The sequence below is a fragment of the Crinia signifera genome, chromosome 1, assembly GCF_055691185.1.
Source record: "Crinia signifera chromosome 1, ASM5569118v1, whole genome shotgun sequence".
NCBI lineage: Eukaryota > Metazoa > Chordata > Amphibia > Anura > Myobatrachidae > Crinia > Crinia signifera.
The window spans coordinates 44666190-44685875 of NC_139217.1; positions in this window are offsets into that span (position 1 = coordinate 44666190).

The window sequence follows — 19686 nt, forward strand, 5'->3', positions numbered from 1 at the left end:
GAGGTGGTTAGTCCTCTATATAGTGGCCTTATTGGTCATACATATAGTATATGGTCAGTATGATGTGTTGCGCTAGACCGGAAATGACGTTACGCCCGGCTTTTGTTATTATGTACGTCATATCCGGCCTAAGCGCGGACCTCAGTATATGGCCTTGTTGCCATAGATACATACATTTATTACTGGCCAGGACGTGACGCTACGCCCGGCAGCTTGTTGCTATGGGTGCATATACTTCCGGCTAACCAGGATGCTACGTTACGTCCGGCAGCTGTCGGAGCGTGCGTCACGTCCGGGCCATGACACAGTGTGTTGTCATGGTGATGTACATATTTTCCGGTACTCTAACAGTTTGCGTCCCATCATCCAGGAAATGAGAACTCCCCATGCGTCTCACACACAGGAAATGATGAAATTCAATCCACTCAGCCGAGTAAACACCTCCGGAAACTGTTAGAGTACATGTGGTTAGCATTACTGCCTCACAGCGCTGAGGTCATGGGTTCCATTCCCACCATGGCCCTAACTGCGGAGTTTATATATTCTCCCCGTACCTGTGTGGGTTTCCTCCGGGTACTCCGGTTTCCTCCCACAGTACAAAAATATACTGGTAGGTTATTTGGCTTCTAACAAAAATTAACCCTAGAATGTCTGTGTGTGCGTGTACATGTGGTAGGGAATATAGATTGTAAGCTCCACTGGGGCAGGGACTGCAAAATATGTGTGCGCTATATAAGAAAATGTTAATAAATAATAAAATAAATAATTGTTTGTAGAACAGAGTATATCAGTCACATGCGTGGAAAAGGTAAGTACTCACATTATGCAGCAGAACTATAAAAATGTGCTGTTATTTATTTAGTTAGAACCAGTGAATTAGAAAAGCCTGATTGATGAGATGAGGAGCTCTGTGCCGTCCTGATCAATAAATGGTTAGAAAATGAGTTGTCTGGCTACGGTTCATTAATCTCTATTTTCCAGAGATGTTCTGTGTCTCTAGGTCACAGTTGTTTATGATCTGAGTTACTTAGTATGGTTCATATAGCCTGTTATATTGCTACAGTACAATCTCTCAGTATTGCCAGTAATTCAGTGAAAGATGACAATAATGTGATTTCTCAGATGTACAGATTGTGTAGAACTAATCTGAGTCCTGTATTCCTCTATGGGAAAATAAGGTGCCCTAGCGAATCTGTACTGTCCCCCACAATCTCTATCACTAGGGGCGAGATGTAATAGGGTGCGATTTTTTTTTAGACAGTTAAATCACACCATATCCATACTTGCCTACTTTTGAAAAGTAGTTTCAGGGAGATTGTAGAGGTCTTTAGGAAAAAAGAGAGAAGGGACTGCTATGTGGGGAACGCACTAGGAAAATAAGGAATCATAAAATATAACCTTTAATGTTTTATCGTTTAATATTCCCAAATTTATTATATGGGAAATATGATTTGCAGCGAAAAATAGGGGTTACATTTTTTGGTACTTATGTAGTATCTGGGCTGCCGATTTTTTGATTGTATGCCTTAAGTTAAGGCATACAATCAGATGCGATGCGATGCGATATCGCATCGCATCGCATCGCATCGCATGCGACCATCGGATGCGATGACCCGATTTTTCCATAGGAATCAATGTTAAAATGGACTGAAGCGAGCCCCGCGAGGGGACGGTATTCTGTGTCCCCTCGCGGGGCTCGCTACGCTCGCCACGCTTCGGGCTCGGTGGCTCGCTACGCTCGCCACAGGTTTATATCCAACTCCATGCCCACTTGGATAGTAGGGGTATGAAAAGGACCCCTTTTTCCCATTGAATTCCATGTTAAAATGGACTCAGTCCATTTTAACATTGATTCCTATGGAAAAATCGGGTCATCGCATCGCATCGCATCGCATCGCATCGCATCCGATGGTCGCATGCGATGCGATGCGATGTACCCGATTTAGAAATCGGCAGCCCAGATACTACATAAGTACCCATTTTTTTTACATACAAACGTATATACATATACGGTGCTCCCCTCCAGGGGGACCCCTAGTCGTATTGTCCCCCATATTTTGGGAAACAGCCCCGGACCTGGAGCCTGGGGCTGGTTTTAAAAAATCAGGGAACCCCTTTTTGTCGGGTTTTCTAATTTTTTATTACCGGCCCTGCCTCTTTCAGCCTGGTGCTGGTTACGGCAGTGGGGGGACCCCACGCCGTCATTTTTTTTTTTAGGTACCCTGCCGAGAGATTATGCAGCTATGGAACGCCCACATGGGCGTTCCAGCTTTGGCAGTATAGTCGCAAGGACGGCAGCATATCGATCGAATGTGCGTACACACTGCACTTTTGTTCCGATATGGGGCCGTCCTGTCAGATGAAAATTAAACAGCAAAAGAACCGTCGACCGACCGAGTATGGACGGACAAGACAGTTTTTTGCCGTTTATCGGTCGTACGGACAGCGTACACACCTATTCAATTGAACGGCCGTCCGACCTAGAATGGAAGAACGGCCCGACAATTGTATATGTGTGTACCCAGCTTTAGGACTACAGTCATTAGGTCGACCCCGGAAGGTCGACTGGCCCCAAGGTCGACAGGGTTAAAGGTCAACATGGCACAAGGTCGACATGGTTTTAGGTCGACTCATTAGGTCGACATGAGTTTTTCACTGTTTTTTTACCCGAATGTTGACACAGTCGACATGGACACAGTTGGAGTTGAACCGCAGCCCCTCGCATCGCTCGCTACGCTTGGCACACTATTTTATTCTCCCATCATGCCCTAGTGGATGGTAGGGCATGAAATACTGCCTGTCGGCACATGTCGGCTCAAAAAAAAGTGAAAAACTCATGTCGACCTAATGACTGTCGACCTAAAACCATGTCGACCTTGAGCCATGTCAGCCTTAAGTCATGTCGACCTTGACCCATGTCGACATTTAACCCTGTCAACCTTGGGGCCAGTCGACCTTCCGGGGTCGACCTTATGGCAATCGACCTAAGTCTCTTCTGATAGATGACCATTTCCCTCTAGGGCAGCGGTGGCCAAACCTGTCCTCAAGATCTATCAACAGTTCATGTGCCTCAGGCAACCTGTGGATCTATAGTAGGAATGACTGCAGCATGTTTGAAAATGTGACAGTTAGTAATGACTGCAGCTGTGCACCAGCTAGGGGATTTGGAAAACATGGACCGTTGGTAGATCTCGAGGACAGGTTTGGCCAGCCCTGATTTAGATGTTAGAGTGAGAGAAGACATGATGATGATGACGACGACGACGACGACGACATCTTTCACTATGTAGAGACAGTTTGTGCATGGAGAGATCATTGCCAGCAATGTCCACAGCCCATTGGCAAACCAATCATTTCAGCCACAAGTGTGGCAGACTCTGTCATTGAAGTGATTGGTTTGTTAAACTGTGCATGTCCTGTTTAATATAAACAACATTCGGGTAGGTGGGAGGGCCCCAGGTCAATTCCATTTTGCACCTTTTTTATTTGCATTATATGTTGTTTGGAGCATGGTGACTGTCTTCTTGTGTAGAATACAAACATATTCATAATTTATTAAATTGCCACTCTGTCTGGATGAAAACCATATTGTGTGGCTAAAATTGATGGGAAATGAGTAAAAATTAAGGTTATTGAGGTCAATAATAAGGTAGGAACAAAAATAGGCCAAATTTCTGTGATTTTTGCAAAAAAATACAGATCCAAAATCCAAACCTGCAAGGGTGGTTTGGCAAAACCAAATACAGATCCAAAACAGGGAGGAGATCCAGATCCAAAACAATCCCATGACAGAGGCCAGTGTACATCCCTACTTTTTAAAAAAAAATTTTTTTTTTTTTAAAGTACCTGATTTTATGTAGGGGTCCCTATGAAGCAGTCAAAGGACCCCCAACAAAACAAAAAAAAAAACAAAGGGTTGTTGAGTTTTTATATTAGTACAAATAATATGAAAGAATCCTTCAGGATATTTCAAGGGCTTACACATATCATTATAAGGACGGTGATAATATACTTGTCTGGAAAATGAATGGATCCCCCTGCTGGGTTACCGGGCTGAGGAACTTATTCTCCCAGGGCACAAGAGATGAGATTGTAAAATCCACTGATCAGATTTATGTGTATTCAATCTCATGATGCTGGCCTATGCACCTGCAGCAATGTACAGAGAATACTATAAATATCCGGTAGTAATGGTATGGTACAAAAAGGTCATTGATTATTGAATTGCCATCTTAATTAAAATCCAGGTGCCAGAAGCAGAGCTGGGCACACTTGTGGTTGCTAAAAATGCCACAGCAGTGTGCTTATAGAAAACTTCAGCTGTTGCATGTTACATGCAGATCAACACCGAAAGCATCCGTGCACCAGGTTTTGCAAAATAGTCAGTACCCCTTTTGTAATCCCTAAATTGGGATCTTCGGTGCAGCTGTTCCGAAAAAGGGCGGGGCTAAGGGCGGGTCTTGGTAAACAGGGGCGGGGCCTAGTGCCGTGACACCCATTTTTATTATTTTTGGGGGCATGTTGGCACCCTTACTGCCCTCCCTCGATCTTCCTTGCACTGAAGAGATGTGGAACACCCATGAACCATTGGGTGTTCTTACGGACGCAGCCCATCGCCGCCGCCCCATGCCTTTGCCCGCACTGCTAGGTGCTAACAGGACGGCCCACCAAGCGGCTGCACATGAGCATAAAAGTTAATTCAGCCAGGAGCACACCTGTATTCTGATAGGCCGCCCAGTGTTTCCATGGGTACGCCCACCATTTTGTGGGCACGCCCAAGATACGCTGGGCGGGCCCTTCGGAACGCCCCCTGTCTGTCACTCAGACAAGGCAAATGAAATAGTCGGCGAAGGCGCTCGCTGCGCATTTGCAGACCTCACCAAACAGGTCTGAATCAACCCCAATGTTTGTTTCATACTCCAGATGTGAGCAATCGTTGCTGCATTTCATGTTCATCGATCACAACTGCGCAGACATAAAGCCAGTAATGACATTTGATCTGTGCCTCCTGTTTTACTGTCGCAATAAAATGGCACAAAACAAACTCGTATATATTGCGGGAAGCATTGTTTGTGCACTGCGGCCTTTAAAAATCACCAGAGCCATAAATTTCCCGCCTCGGGGTGTCTGTCAGTATCGGCAAGGGAATAAAAGTGCTGCCTCGTATACAGTTTTTATGGGTTATTATAGCGCCGAGTGGCCACTGCACTCACCGTGACTCATATTCATTAATAACTTTCCCTTTCGGTGCTGTAGATCTCCTCAGACATGGATCACATCACAAGGTGGAGGTACTAAATAATTAGAATGTGCAGATGCCGGAGGAAGCTGGATTCACTGGAAGAACATAACAGGGACCTGGGATGTAGGAACATGGGATGAAAGGTAAGGCCTTTGAAAAATGGAATGGACAATTACCTCAGAAAAGACACGTACTGTATAAAATATAATAAATAAAACATTGATGTAGACAGTAAGCTATACGGTCATATCCTGCTTTACAGCTATGTTTTCATTAATAATAAAACATATTCATAATATATCATGTTTTCCCGCAAATATGACTGGAGTTTTTTTTTTTTTTTTTTTCCAGCAAATTTAATATATTTGATTATTACGCCATTGCCTACATCCCAAAAATATCTGATGGCAGGTAGGAGCTGATTGTTTATCACCCTCCACATTATTACTTTTTGAAGCTTGATACTTCTGGCCCACAGTTTGAAATATGGCAATTAGGAGAAGATACTTTGGGGAAGATTTACTACGACGGGAATTCTATTGAAGGTGGGATGCTGCCCATAGAAACCAGTCAGATTCTATCCGTTATCTTGTAGAAGGTGCTAAATAAATACAAAGTCTAATCTGATTGGGCAACAACACACCTTAGAAAATATACCCCTTAGTTCCCCAAACCCAAAACAAAGCCCTAGACTAAGGGGGGTATTCAATACCCCGCCGCTATTTCCGACTGGGAAAATAGCGACAGGTGCCTATTCAATGCTGTCTTTACCGACAGCATTAAACAGGGATCTCGGCAGAACGGAACTGACTTTAGAAGCAGTCAGGACCGTTCTGCCGAGAAGGGGCGTGGATTGTCGAGCTCCCAGCCATGGCTCGATGATCCACTGCTGTATCTCACGGCTACCCCCCCCCCCCCCCTGTATCTCATTCAATGTCCCACTTGCCGGTTCTTACTTGAGCCGGCCGAGAACGGGACAGGGTCACGGCTGTTGGGCCAGCCCGACCGTCGTGACCCGGGATTGAATTTCCCCCTAAGTAATGGTATGACCCTGTGTGAATTATTGCAGAAGAAATTCAGTCAAACTGACCAGGGTTCTCTGACATAACTTGTTTACACTATTAAATAAATTTACAAATCACTGCAAATCTCTGTAAAGTCTCCCGCACCATAGCCTCACATGTATCCACAAATGTTTCTATACAGTATGTCACCTCCTGATCCTGCAACCCCCAAGTCGATGGCCTTAACCACTTGAGTGGTATGCCCGAAAATTTCCAGGCATACCACTAAGATGAAGGTGTGGGGATGTTTGGCGCGGCTTGGGGGGACTCGGGAGTTCGGGTGCCTGAGTCTACCACTTGTTATTAACGGTGGCTGGGGTAGTGGCAGGGCCAGGGAGCTCCGGTGTACGATCCTGGACCAGAGATGAGGGGGAACGACTGGAGGGGGGAGCGGATGGGGGGGGGGGGGGGTGGTCCACAGCTCGGTGGTGGGTTTTGCTGGGGCAGGACAAACCAGTCCTGGTAGGTTTGTCCTGCCCCAGCAAAACCCACCACTCAAGGGGTTAAAGCTGACATCTCTTGTGAGGAGGTTCTGACAATCATCCGGTTGCTAAAATGGTTATAAGAATGTTTCGAAAACTGTAATTCTGCAACTGGTGACATTTTATATTCTTCTATGACGGAACTTCTATTTCTGTATTTTGAGATCTACAGCAACGTTCTGGCTAATAGGGTGAAGTACTTTACCACCCCAGCCGATCCAGACTGAGTGGCCAAAAAGGCCTAAACCAGGGATGTCCAAACTGTGGCCCTCCAGCTGTTGTGAAACTACTATACAAAAGAGAGCGCACTGTGTTGTTCTTATTTAAAATTTATTCTTATTAACCCCTTCCTGACAGAGCCAGTTTTTGCGTTCCTGACAGAGCCCTTTTTTTCAAATCTGACAGGTATCACTTAAGTGGGGATAACTTTTTTTTGCTTTTACTTATCCAAGTGATTTTGAGATTGTTTTTTCATGACACATTGTACTTCAAATTAGTGGTAAATTTGGGTCGATACAGTCTGTGTTTTTTTGTGAAAAATACCAAAATGTCGTAAAAAAATGGAAAATTTAGCAATTTGCAAAATGTTAAATTTTCTGCTTGTGAGACAAATAATCATACCACTCAAAATAGTTAAAAAACTAACATAGACCATATGTCTACTTTATGTTTGCATCATTATTTCAACTTCCTTTTCATTTTTTTGGACACTAGGAGGCTTACAATATGAATAGCAAATTCTCAAATTTTCAAGAAAATTTCAAACACTGATTTTTTTAGGGACCAGTTCAGTTCTGATGTGACTTTGAGGGACTTGTATGTGAGACACCCCCATAAATTATACCATTTCAAAAACTGCACCCCTCACAGTATTCAAAACAGCATTTTGGAAGTTTGTTAACCCTTTAGGTGTTTCACAGGAATTAAAACAAAGTGTACATTTTACTAGAGAACACAGTACATTTTACTAGAGAAATGTGACTAAAAATTGATTCCCCCAATTCTTTTGTTTTCATAAATATCCTATATGTGGCCCTAGTGTGCACGTTGACCAAACCACAGGCTTCATAATAGAAGGAGCACCTACTTGATTTTGGAGCCTCCTTTTTATGAGATTATTTTTTAGGCACCATGTAGGTTTCTAGGCACCATAAGATGCTAAAATTTAGGAACCCCCCCACAAGTGACCCCATTTTGCAAACTACACCCCTCAGGGAATTCATCTAGGGGTATAGTGTACATTTCAAACCCCCAGGGGTTTCACCAATTGTGGTACAACTGGGCAGTGAAAATGAAAAATTAATTTTTTTACACAAAAATGCAGTTCTGGCTCCAAATTTTTCATTTTCACAAGGAATGAAGGAGAAAAAGCACCCCAAAATCTGTGCCCCAATTTCTCCCGAGTACGGCAATGCCTCACATGTGACCAAAAAATACCATTTGGGTGCATGGCAGGACTCAGAAGGGAAGGAGTGATTTTTGGATTTTGCAGCTCAGATTCTGGTGGAATGTTGGTGGGTGCTATGTTGCATTAGCAAGACCCCCCAAGCACCAATACAGTGGAACCCCCCCACAAGTGACCCCATTTTGCAAACTACACCCCTCAGGGAATTCATCTAGGGGTATAGTGTACATTTCAAACCCCAGGGGTTTCACCAATTTTGATACAACTGGGCAGTGAAAATTAAAAATTACATTTTTTTACACAAAAATGCAGTTCTGGCTCAAAATTTTTCATTTTCATAAGGTATGAAGGAGAAAAAGCACCCCAAAATCTGTGTCCCAATTTCTCCCGAGTATGGCAATGCCTCATATGTGACCAAAAAATACCAGTTGGGTGCATGGCAGGACTCAGAAGGGAAGGAGTGATTTTTGGTGGTGGAATGTTGGTGGGTGCTATGTCGCATTAGCAAGACCCCCAAAGCACCAATACAGTGGAACCCCCACACAAGTGACCCCATTTTGCAAACTACACCCCTCAGGGAATTCATCTAGGGGTATAGTGTACATTTCAAACCCCCAGGGGTTTCACCAATTTTGATACAACTGGGCAGTGAAAATGAAAAATTACATTTTTTTACACAAAAATGCAGTTCTGGCTCAAAAATTTTCATTTTCAGAAGGTATGAAGGAAAAAAAGCACCCCAAAATCTGTGCCCCAATTTCTCCCGAGTACGGCAATGCCTCACATGTGACCAAAAAATACCAGTTGGGTGCATGGCAGGACTCAGAAGGGAAGGAGTGATTTTTGGATTTTGCAGCTCAGATTCTGGTGGAATTTTGGTGGGTGCTATGTCGCATTAGCAAGACCCCCCAAGCACCAATACAGTGGAACCCCCCCACAAGTGACCCCATTTTGCAAACTACACCCCTCAGGGAATTCATCTAGGGGTATAGTGTACATTTCAAACCCCCAGGGGTTTCACCAATTTTGATACAAGTGGGCAGTGAAAATGAAAAATTACATTTTTTTACACAAAAATGCAGTTCTGGCTCAAAATTTTTCATTTTCAGAAGGTATGAAGGAGAAAAAGCACCCCAAAATCTGTGCCCCAATTTCTCCTGAGTACGGCAATGCCTCACATGTGACCAAAAAATACCAGTTGGGTGCATGGCAGGACTCAGAAGGGAAGGAGTGATTTTTGGATTTTGCAGCTCAGATTCTGGTGGAATTTTGGTGGGTGCTATGTCGCATTAGCAAGACCCCCCAAGCACCAATACAGTGGAACCCCCCCACAAGTGACCCCATTTTGCAAACTACACCCCTCAGGGAATTCATCTAGGGGTATAGTGTACATTTCAAACCCCCAGGGGTTTCACCAATTTTGATACAAGTGGGCAGTGAAAATGAAAAATTACATTTTTTTACACAAAAATGCAGTTCTGGCTCAAAATTTTTCATTTTCAGAAGGTATGAAGGAGAAAAAGCCCCCCAAAATCTGTGCCCCAATTTCTCCCGAGTACGGCAATGCCTCACATGTGACCAAAAAATACCAGTTGGGTGCATGGCAGGACTCAGAAGGGAAGGAGTGATTTTTGGATTTTGCAGCTCAGATTCTGGTGGAATTTTGGTGGGTGCTATGTCGCATTAGCAAGACCCCCCAAGCACCAATACAGTGGAACCCCCCACAAGTGACCCCATTTTGCAAACTACACCCCTCAGGGAATTCATCTAGGGGTATAGTGTACATTTCAAACCCCCAGGGGTTTCACCAATTTTGATACAAATGGGCAGTGAAAATGAAAAATTACATTTTTTTACACAAAAATGCAGTTCTGGCTCAAAATTTTTCATTTTCAGAAGGTATGAAGGAGAAAAAGCACCCCAAAATCTGTGCCCCAATTTCTCCCGAGTACGGCAATGCCTCACATGTGACCAAAATATACCAGTTGGGTGCATGGCAGGACTCAGAAGGGAAGGAGTGATTTTTGGATTTTGCAGCTCAGATTTTGGTGGAATGAATGGTGGGTGCTATGTTGCACCAATACAGTGGAACCCCCCCACAAGTCACCCCATTTTGCAAAGTACACCCCTCAGGGAATTCATCTAGGGGTATAGTGTACATTTCAAACCCCCAGGGGTTTCACCAATTTTGATACAAGTGGGCAGTGAAAATGAAAAATTACATTTTTTTACACAAAAATGCAGTTCTGACTCAAAATTTTTCATTTTCAGAAGGTATGAAGGAGACAAAGCACCCCAAAATCTGTGCCCCAATTTCTCCCGAGTACGGCAATGCCTCATGTGTGACCAAAAAGTGGCAGGACTCAGAAGGGAAGGAGTGATATTTGGATTTTGCAGCACAAATTCTGGTGGAATGATGGTGGGTGCTATGTCGCATTAGCAAGACCCCCAAAGCACCAATACAGTGGAACCCCCCCACAAGTGACCCCATTTTGCAAACTACCCCCCTCAGGGAATTCATCTAGGGGTATAGTGTACATTTCAAACCCCCAGGGGTTTCACCAATTTTGATACAAGTGGGCAGTGAAAATGAAAAATTAAATTTTTTTACACAAAAATGCAGTTCTGGCTCAAAATTTTTCATTTTCAGAAGGTATGAAGGAGAAAAAGCACCCCAAAATCTGTGCCCCAATTTCTCCCGAGTACGGCAATGCCTCACATGTGACCAAAAAATACCAGTTGGGTGCATGGCAGGACTCAGAAGGGAAGGAGTGATTTTTGGATTTTGCGGCTCAGATTCTGGTGGAATGAATGGTGGGTGCTATGTGGCATTAGCAAGACCCCCGAAGCACGGTGAAATGATGAACCTAATAATCCATAGATGTGTGGTATATTTTAAAACACTCCTTTATACATAGGCCGGGTTTGTCGGGGCAAGTGTCACACTGGAAAATAGTTTGCTTTCTTATTCCCTTTTTATAGCAAACTTTGCACCTTTTTTGTGTCCTGCCCTTTTTTCCAGTGGAGGGGATTTCATCAGGAAAATGCTGCCCTGGTACAATACGGGGGCCAGTACTAGAAGTACTGGGGCCCTCTGCCTGCTGGTTCCCAAATATTAGGCCCTTTATGACTTCCTCTTGAAAGTGCATAAATGTCCCCCTCTGGCCGGTAGAACGAAATAGCACGTAAGCGTTATACAGTGCCATCTGGATGATATACACAGCCAGCTTCTTGTACCAGATTTTTGTTTTCCGCAGGGCACTGTACGGCTTCAGTACCTGATCTGAAAGATCCACTCCGCCCATGTACCTATTGTAATCCAGGATACAATTAGGTTTTGAGGTGTGGGTACTGGTACCTCGTACAGGGACGGAGGTGGTACTGTCTCCGTGAATTGTTGTCAGTATAAGGACATCCCTCTTGTCCTTATATTTGACCAACAACATATTTTCGGTGCATATTCCCCTGCTTTCACCCCTTCTCATTACTTGGGCAATGTGCGTTTTTGGGAGGCCTCTTTGGTTCTTGCGCACAGTACCGCAAGCTGCTGTACCTCTTGAACCAAGGGCCTTAAACAGGGGGATGCTAGTGTAAAAGTTATCCACATAGAGGTGATAACCTTTATCCAGGAAGGGGTGCACTAAATCCCAGACAATTTTTCCACTAACACCTACGAGGGAGGGGGGGCATTCTGGCGGTTCAATTCTTGAATCCTTCCCTTCATATACCCTAAACCTGTGAGTGTACCCTGAGGTGCTTTCACACAGCTTATACATTTTTATGCCATACCTTGCCCTCTTACTGGGAAGGTACTGGCGGAATTTAACCCTTCCTTTAAAATGTATAAGGGACTCGTCTATGCAAATGAATTTATCTGGGATGTACATGTCTTCAAATTTGGCACTGAAATGATCAATGACCGGCCTGACTTTGAATAGCCGGTCAAAGGTGGGATCATCTCTGGGTGGGCACTGTGCATTATCGTTGTAATGCAAAAATTTAAGGATCGTCTCAAATCGAGCCCGGGGCATGGCCATACGGTAAAATGGGGTGCTGTACAGAACATCTGTACTCCAATATTGCCTAATTTCTGGCTTTTTTACTATGCCCATATGAAACACCAGACCCCAAAACGTCATCATCTCTACTGCATCTACAGGGGTCCACCTAGCAAATGATGACGTGGGGTTTTGAGCAATAAACTGCTGGGCATATAAATTAGTTTGGTCCACCATTAAATTTATAAAATCATCAGAGAAAAATAATTTGAAAAAGTCAATTTCTCTGAGACCTGTGGAATCAAATTGGATTCCTGGCATGGCCAAAAACTCAGGAACCTGGGGCTCAAAATTGTCTGGTGGTGGGGTCCATACGAGATCAATTATTGGGGGGGGGTGTCTCAGCTGCTCTACGGGGGCGTCTTTGAGGGGGTCCCTCATCACCAGAGGAGGAAGAGGAGCTTAAGACGAATCCTTCAAATTCCCCGCTTGCCTCACTGGCTGTGTCAGAGTCAGAGGCAAGCATGGCATATGCCTCCTCCACTGAATACATTCTTCTGGATGACTGGGATGACATTTGGGATGACATTTGGGATGCCATTTTTATTTTTGTGTTACTGGTAGTGAAATGTTTCAACACGTGTATAGTGTAGGGGGGGGTACAAACTTTATTTCAACCCGGGGGGTATGTAGTGTGTAGTGTGTATGTAGTGCAGAAAAAAAAAATACTTTATACAAAAAAAAAAAAATTGAAGGGGTTAAAAAAAAAAAAATTGAAGGGGTTAAAAAAAAAAAATTGAAGGGGTTAAAAAAAAAAAAAAAGGTCCTGCGCCAAAAATTGAGCACAGATGTTGGTCAGTAACGTCCGTCACTGAACAGCGCTCAAAGGCAACAGGAATTTGATCAAAAAAAAAAAAATAGATCAACCCTGTGCCGAAAAAGCTGATCAGTGATGTACGTCACTGATCAGCGCACAGTGGCCACAGGACACCCACAAAATCACAGTGTGTGTAAAAAAATTAAAAAAAGACCCCACAGCACCCACAAAAAAAAAAAAAGTGATCAGTGATGCGACACTGATTACCAGTGAGGGGCAGCAGGTGCACAACCTTTGGTGCAACTGACAGTGCAACTGGCAGCAACTGACAGGTATATATAAAAAAAAAAACCTCTGCACCCCCAAAAAGTTGCTGATCACCTCAGATATAGTGATCAGCACAAAAGGCGGGGGCAGCAGACACAAAATTTAGCACTCACTATCACTCTCTGTCACTATCTCTCTCTATCTCTCTATCTCTCACTATCTATCACTCTATGACACTGCAGCAGCAGCAGTGACAGGTATATATATATATAAAAAAAAACCTGCGCCCCCAAAAAGTTGCTGATCAGTTAATTTATACTGATCAGCACAAAAGGGGGGGCAGCAGTCAGTTATATAAAAAATATATAGCACAATCTGTCACTATCTCTATCTCTCTCTCTCTATCTCTCTCTATCTCTCTATCTATAACTATCACACTGCAGCAGCACAAAATATAGCACTCTCTGTCACTAGGCCTCTCTATCTCTCTCTATCTCTCTCTCTCTATCTCTATCTCTCTCTCTCTATCTCTCTATCTATAACTATATCACACTGCAGCAGCACAAAATATAGCACTCTCTGACACTATCTCTCTCTATCTCTCTATCTCTCTCTCTCTCTATCTCTCTCTATCTAACGCTATTACACTGCAGCAGCACAAGTTCACAACACAGGAAGTCACAAGTAACAGGATCCAGGAAGCATCCAGCGCACTACAAGTGATGAAGCAGTGATCAGGCAAGGTATTTGCAAGGATCAGGTAAGTATTTGGCAAGGTTCAGGTCAGTATACTGCGGCAGCTAGGCACGGTGACCGCACTGCACGCAATTCCAGACCGGAATGGCGTCTGCAGTGCAGTCACCGTTAGTTTAAATCCCCCTCCTTGGCTGTGATTTCCCGTCGGCCCGACGAACCAATCACGGCCTTTGGGGGCGGGCGGGGTGAGGTGGGGTGACACCAGTTTCACCCTTACACCCCGCGGTGATTGGTGCTGTACTTTACAGCACCAATCACCTCCGATCCCGTGTCACCGGCGAACGTTATTCGCCGGTGACACAGGAAAACGCTGTGAATGGCTGTTCACACTGAACAGCCAATCACAGCAATCGCCGACGGGGGGGCGGCATCGCAGCCCCCCCTGGGCATGCACGGACATGTCTGCTGTCAGGGACAGCAGACATGTTGAAACTGTCACCGCGTCTATAGACGCGGTGACAGTTACAAGCCATGACGTACATTTACGCCATGTGTCGGGAAGTACTTCCCGACCATGACGTAAATGTACGTCAATTGTCGGGAAGGGGTTAAAACCAATATAAGAGAATTTAATTAAAAACATACAGAATCAGCATTCACAAAAACAATTCATTAAGCAATAGTTAAAAATAATTGAACAATTACTATTATCCAACGGTGTCCACTTAAATTCTGGTAATTAATGATGTGCCTTCAAATAACCCATACATATTGATATTATGGGAAATAATATATAGGGAGCTCCCAATTCACTTAAGATATCCGGAATTTCCCTCAATTTATCAATAGCTGTTAAACGTAATCTGTCTTTAAGAAGATCTTAATTTCAATCACAATTCTGACCACTCAAGTTGCAATGTTCCAGGTATAGGGGGAAATTTACTAAAGGAAATTTGTAAAAAAAAAAAATAGGTGTAGTTGTTTTATTACTTTGGGAGCAGCATTATTTGAGATGTGGTATTAGAATTTTTCATTTTAATTATTATTATCAATTTTCTAAATTAGTTGCGCCTAATTGTACTTTTGTGAGTATTATATTTGTTGTGAAACTACACATCCCAGCATGCCTTGCCATAGTTTTAGCATTCCCTAAAAGCAAACTGGGGCAAGGCATGATTGGACTTGTAGTTTCACAACAGCTGGACGGCCATAGTTTGGACAGGCCTGGTCTAAAAAAACGCTTATAGATGTACAGGCATATGCGGGTTTTCATGGGGTGTAGATCAAAGTATAGACAGTGTCTAGGTCATCACCAAAAGGTCAACAATGACAAAAGGATGACACAATCACAAGTTTGACGTGTTCTTTCTTTATTATTTCAATCTGATGACATGGATCCCAGATTATTGTAACACGTATCATCGCATGGCTCACTTCATTCACTGTGCCAGGATCCTACCCCCCCCCCCCCCCCCCACGAGAGGAGGGTCTGCAGCACAGGTCAAAATGCAAATAGGGGAGCCACACCCACACCCAAATTTTGAACCGTGCTGCAGCCCCTCCTCTGGAGCCGCCACGGGTGGCAACCATTACCATATGGACCTTTTGCTTGTGTCGGCCATTTGTCAATGTTGGCCTGGTGCATGTTGACCTTGTGTCAATGTCATCCTTGTACATGTTGTCCTTTGGAGTCCACCTATTGACTGTTGACCTATATATTGTTGACCTATCATTCGGATCCCATTGTCATGTGGTTATAATAGGGGGGACATTATGGCTTGCTGCTGGTGTTCTGGAAGCCCACGATATATGTACATCCCAGGACTCTACGGGGCCTTTTTACCATGGATTGCATATACAACGCGATCTGGCCAGGATCTTACCACCAGGGATCGTAATGTAATATGCGATCCTAACGGCGGTATGTATCTTCCCCCATAGATACTTGCTGCGAAAACTTCTACATACATGCCAGCAATACTTAATATTTGCAGCTAACCCTAGAAAATGGGTATTTTGGGTGAATTACCTGCAAACATTACATGATAAATGAGCCCCATAGTCACCTTAATTCCACTAATGGGTTCCTACATAAAATTGTATCCGGTTATAGTACAGCAGATCGACAGTGGCTACATCGACCATGTTACGGTTGACCACGTTTAGTGATACCTGTCTAACGGAAGTTAGACGCAAGTGGTAGGTTGATGGGAGCGTGATAGTCACATGGTTGACATGAATTTTTTGAGGTTTTTTTTGGTGGCTATGTCGACATAGGTCAATATTGACACCAAAAAGTGTACAGTGTCCCCTACGCTCAGAACACTATTGTAATCTAACTCTATGTCCACTTGCATAGTAAAGAAAGAACAAAGTCGACTTGTACACAAAAAAAGCATGAAAAACTCAACGCGATTGCCGACCACGTTCTAACTTTCATTACAGTTGATCCAGATGCGGTCGACTATCCTTAGGTGCCTAACTAGACGGGTTTGACTAAGTGCGGTCAACCAAGACGTGGTCGATCTAGATAAAGTCGATCGGATACGATTTATCCTTCCTGTCTACTAATATACCGATTGTACCCCAAAAGACAAATCCAGCATTTTGTGGTTTGTGTAGCTGCCCTCTCCATTATTAAAACCTCCCCTGCGTATAAAACACCCCCTACCTCCCTGGAAGTCATTTACAAGTGACCCTTCATTCAGCTCAGTGCCACCTTCCACACGTTAGTGTTCTTCCTCCCACCACCTGTGCAGTAAAGGAGTAATTAGCAGAAGTTACTGCTCCAGGTCCTACATCTTGAGTGGAAGATAGAGCACCCCCTGCCACCCGCGGGACATCAAAGCTGCTGCTGATAGCACCCCCACCCCTAGGAGGGGAGAATGGGTAAGGGCCCCAGTGCATTGCTTTGCCCAGGGGCCCACACTGCTGTTAAGACCACCCTGCCTGCTGCCCATATAGCTTTTCCCTCTCTGCAGTCACCGCGAACACATCCATGTTGTCTGAATTTCACATGCAGATTGAAGACGGCGCCGATCTCCTGGACTTTTATAGAGTCTGGGTCTCGCGAGACATTCAACCTCGTTTTCTACTCTGATTATTGGCGAGACTGAAGTGAGCCGCTCAGAAACGCCTCGTATCAGGTAAGTTTAGGTGCGTCGGATGACTCGGATCTCTAGGAACACGTACATCCCTAATTTTTCTTCACCATAACCACAGTACAATGTACTGGCAGAGCCTAGGGATGCTGATGTGTGGAGGGGATGATGACTGCCAGCATACAGTATATAATATGTCTGCTGCTGATGGAGTACACTGTGTAACATTGGGCCATGTACTGCCTGAGCTTGTCCTTCCCAGCAGAAGGTCCTGTTTCCTCATGCAGAGGCTTCTGGCACTTATTATGCATCATTCACACCTCCATGCAGCGTGTCTGATAATACAGGCTCCTGCCCGGCGTTAGATGACACTGCATATTCTGAGAGAGAATTAGATGAGACGGCAGAGAGTGAGCTCAGCTGACAGAAGGGTATTATAGCCAGCAGTAATCTTTCTGTTTACCTAGATCAATACATACAATGTAGGGGTGTGCACCGGCCACTTTTCGCGTTTTGGGTTCTTATTACCTTCAGGTTTTGGGTTCTAATGGGTTTTGCCAAAACACCCCCTAAACGTTTTGGGTTCTGATTTTTTTTTTTTTTTGAAAAGCATAAAAACTGCTAAAAACGCAGAATGTTGGGGTTTTTTTTGCTCCTACGCTATTATTAACCTCAATAACATTAATTTCCACTAATTTCCAGTCTATTCTGAACACCTCACACCTCACAATATTGTTTTTAGGCCAAAAGGTTGCACAGAGGTAGCTGGCTAACTATGCTAAGCCACACAAGTGTGCGGCACAAACAAGTGGCTCATCTAGGAGTGGCACTGCAGCGGCAGACAGGATGGCAGTTTGAAAAACTAGGCCTCAAAAATACCCCTATCTGGCTTGATCGTGTTTACGATGTGCAGCCGAGGAGCAGTGGGCGTTTCGTGCAGCAATGCAATAGCTGCAAAGGAGGGGAACCTTCTGAGCACAGGTGACGACCAGCCGAGGAGCAGTGGGCGATTGGTGCAGCAATGCAATAGCTGCAAAGGGGTGGAACCTTCTGACCACAGGCGACAACCAGCCGAGAAGCAGTGGGCGATCGGTGCAGCAATGCACTAGATAGCTGCAAAGGAGTGGAACCTTCTGACCACAGGCAGCGACCAGCCCAGTGGCGTAAATATAGCTCCGAAGCCCCCGCGGTGGCGGGGAGGCGCAGAGAAAGTTTGGGCGCCGGGGGTCTGCGGGGCTATAGTTGCCTGCTGCTGTCTGCCGGTACCTGCCTGCCGTGCCGTCACCTGCCTACCGTGCTGTCACAGTCCCATCCCTACCAGCGCTGGCTCCTGCTTTTACAATGAAAACGGACACTTAGAAAATGGCTGCCCCCATACTGCAGACAGTTTTCTGTCTGCAGTATGGAGGCAGCCATTTTCTAAGAGTCACTTTTCATTATAGCTGCAGGAGCCAGCGCTGGGAGAGACCGGACCATGACAGCAGATGCGGCCGGGCAGGTATGGGCATGGGGAGGCGCCGAGTGGGGGGGGACGGGAGGGGGGCGGAAAAAAAAATTGCGGCGGGGGGGCGCAAAATAGGTAGTTACGCCACGGGACCAGCCGAGGAGCAGTGGGGGCGATTGGTGCAGCAATGCAATAGCTGCAAAGGGGTGGAACCTTCTGACCACAGGCGACGACTAGCCGAGGAGTAGTGGACGATTGGTGCAGCACTGAGTTCGTCTGCGAGTGTTTATCTGTTTTTATCAGTTTAATATCCAATAAGACCACTATCTGGCTTGATCGTGTTTACCACCAGCCGAGGAGCAGTGGGCGATTCGGCAGCCTTCGGCAGGCAGTAGCAGAATGGCAAAAGTGTCCAGCAATTTTGTGGGCCACCACAAGCATCTCCTGCACGCTCCTTTCACTTTTTAGGCCGTCTTTCGTTGGCGTCTGGTTGTGTGATGCAGGGTGAGAGTGGCAGCGGCGGGCTCCCGGAATAATTTATGGAATATCCTCATCTGCATTACAGTGTCTGAGAATGTGACACGGTCATGTATGTGTTATTTGTGCTTAAGGTACATTGGGGCAGATGTATTAAGCTTTAACAAGAGATAAATCTATGTGTGATAAGGAGAGATAAACGTCCAGCCAATCACCTGCTAACTGCCATGTTACCGCCTGTGTTTGAAAAAGTCAGGAAGGAGCTGATTGGATGGACGTTTATCTCTCCTTATCACCCTTGTATTTATCTCTTGTTAAGGCTTAATACATCTGCCCCAGTGCCTCCATTAACAACACTGCAGAATGGCTTCCCAGAGACACCTGTAACACCCTATCTACGGCAGTAGATGCACCCGCAGAGAGTGGGTAGAATGGAATGGAACCTACTGACCAGACATAACCAGGCGACGACCAGCCGGGTAGCAGTGGGCGATTCGGCAGGCAGTGGCAGAATGGTACACAATCATGTATGTGTTATCTGTGCTTAAGGTACAGTGCCTCCATTAATGACACTGCAGAATGGCTTCCCGGAGACACCTGTAACACCATATCTAAGGCAGTAGATGCACCAGCAGAGAGGTATTATATGTAGCGCAGGGTAAAATTCCTGAGTGTTCCAGCTCCGCACAGTGG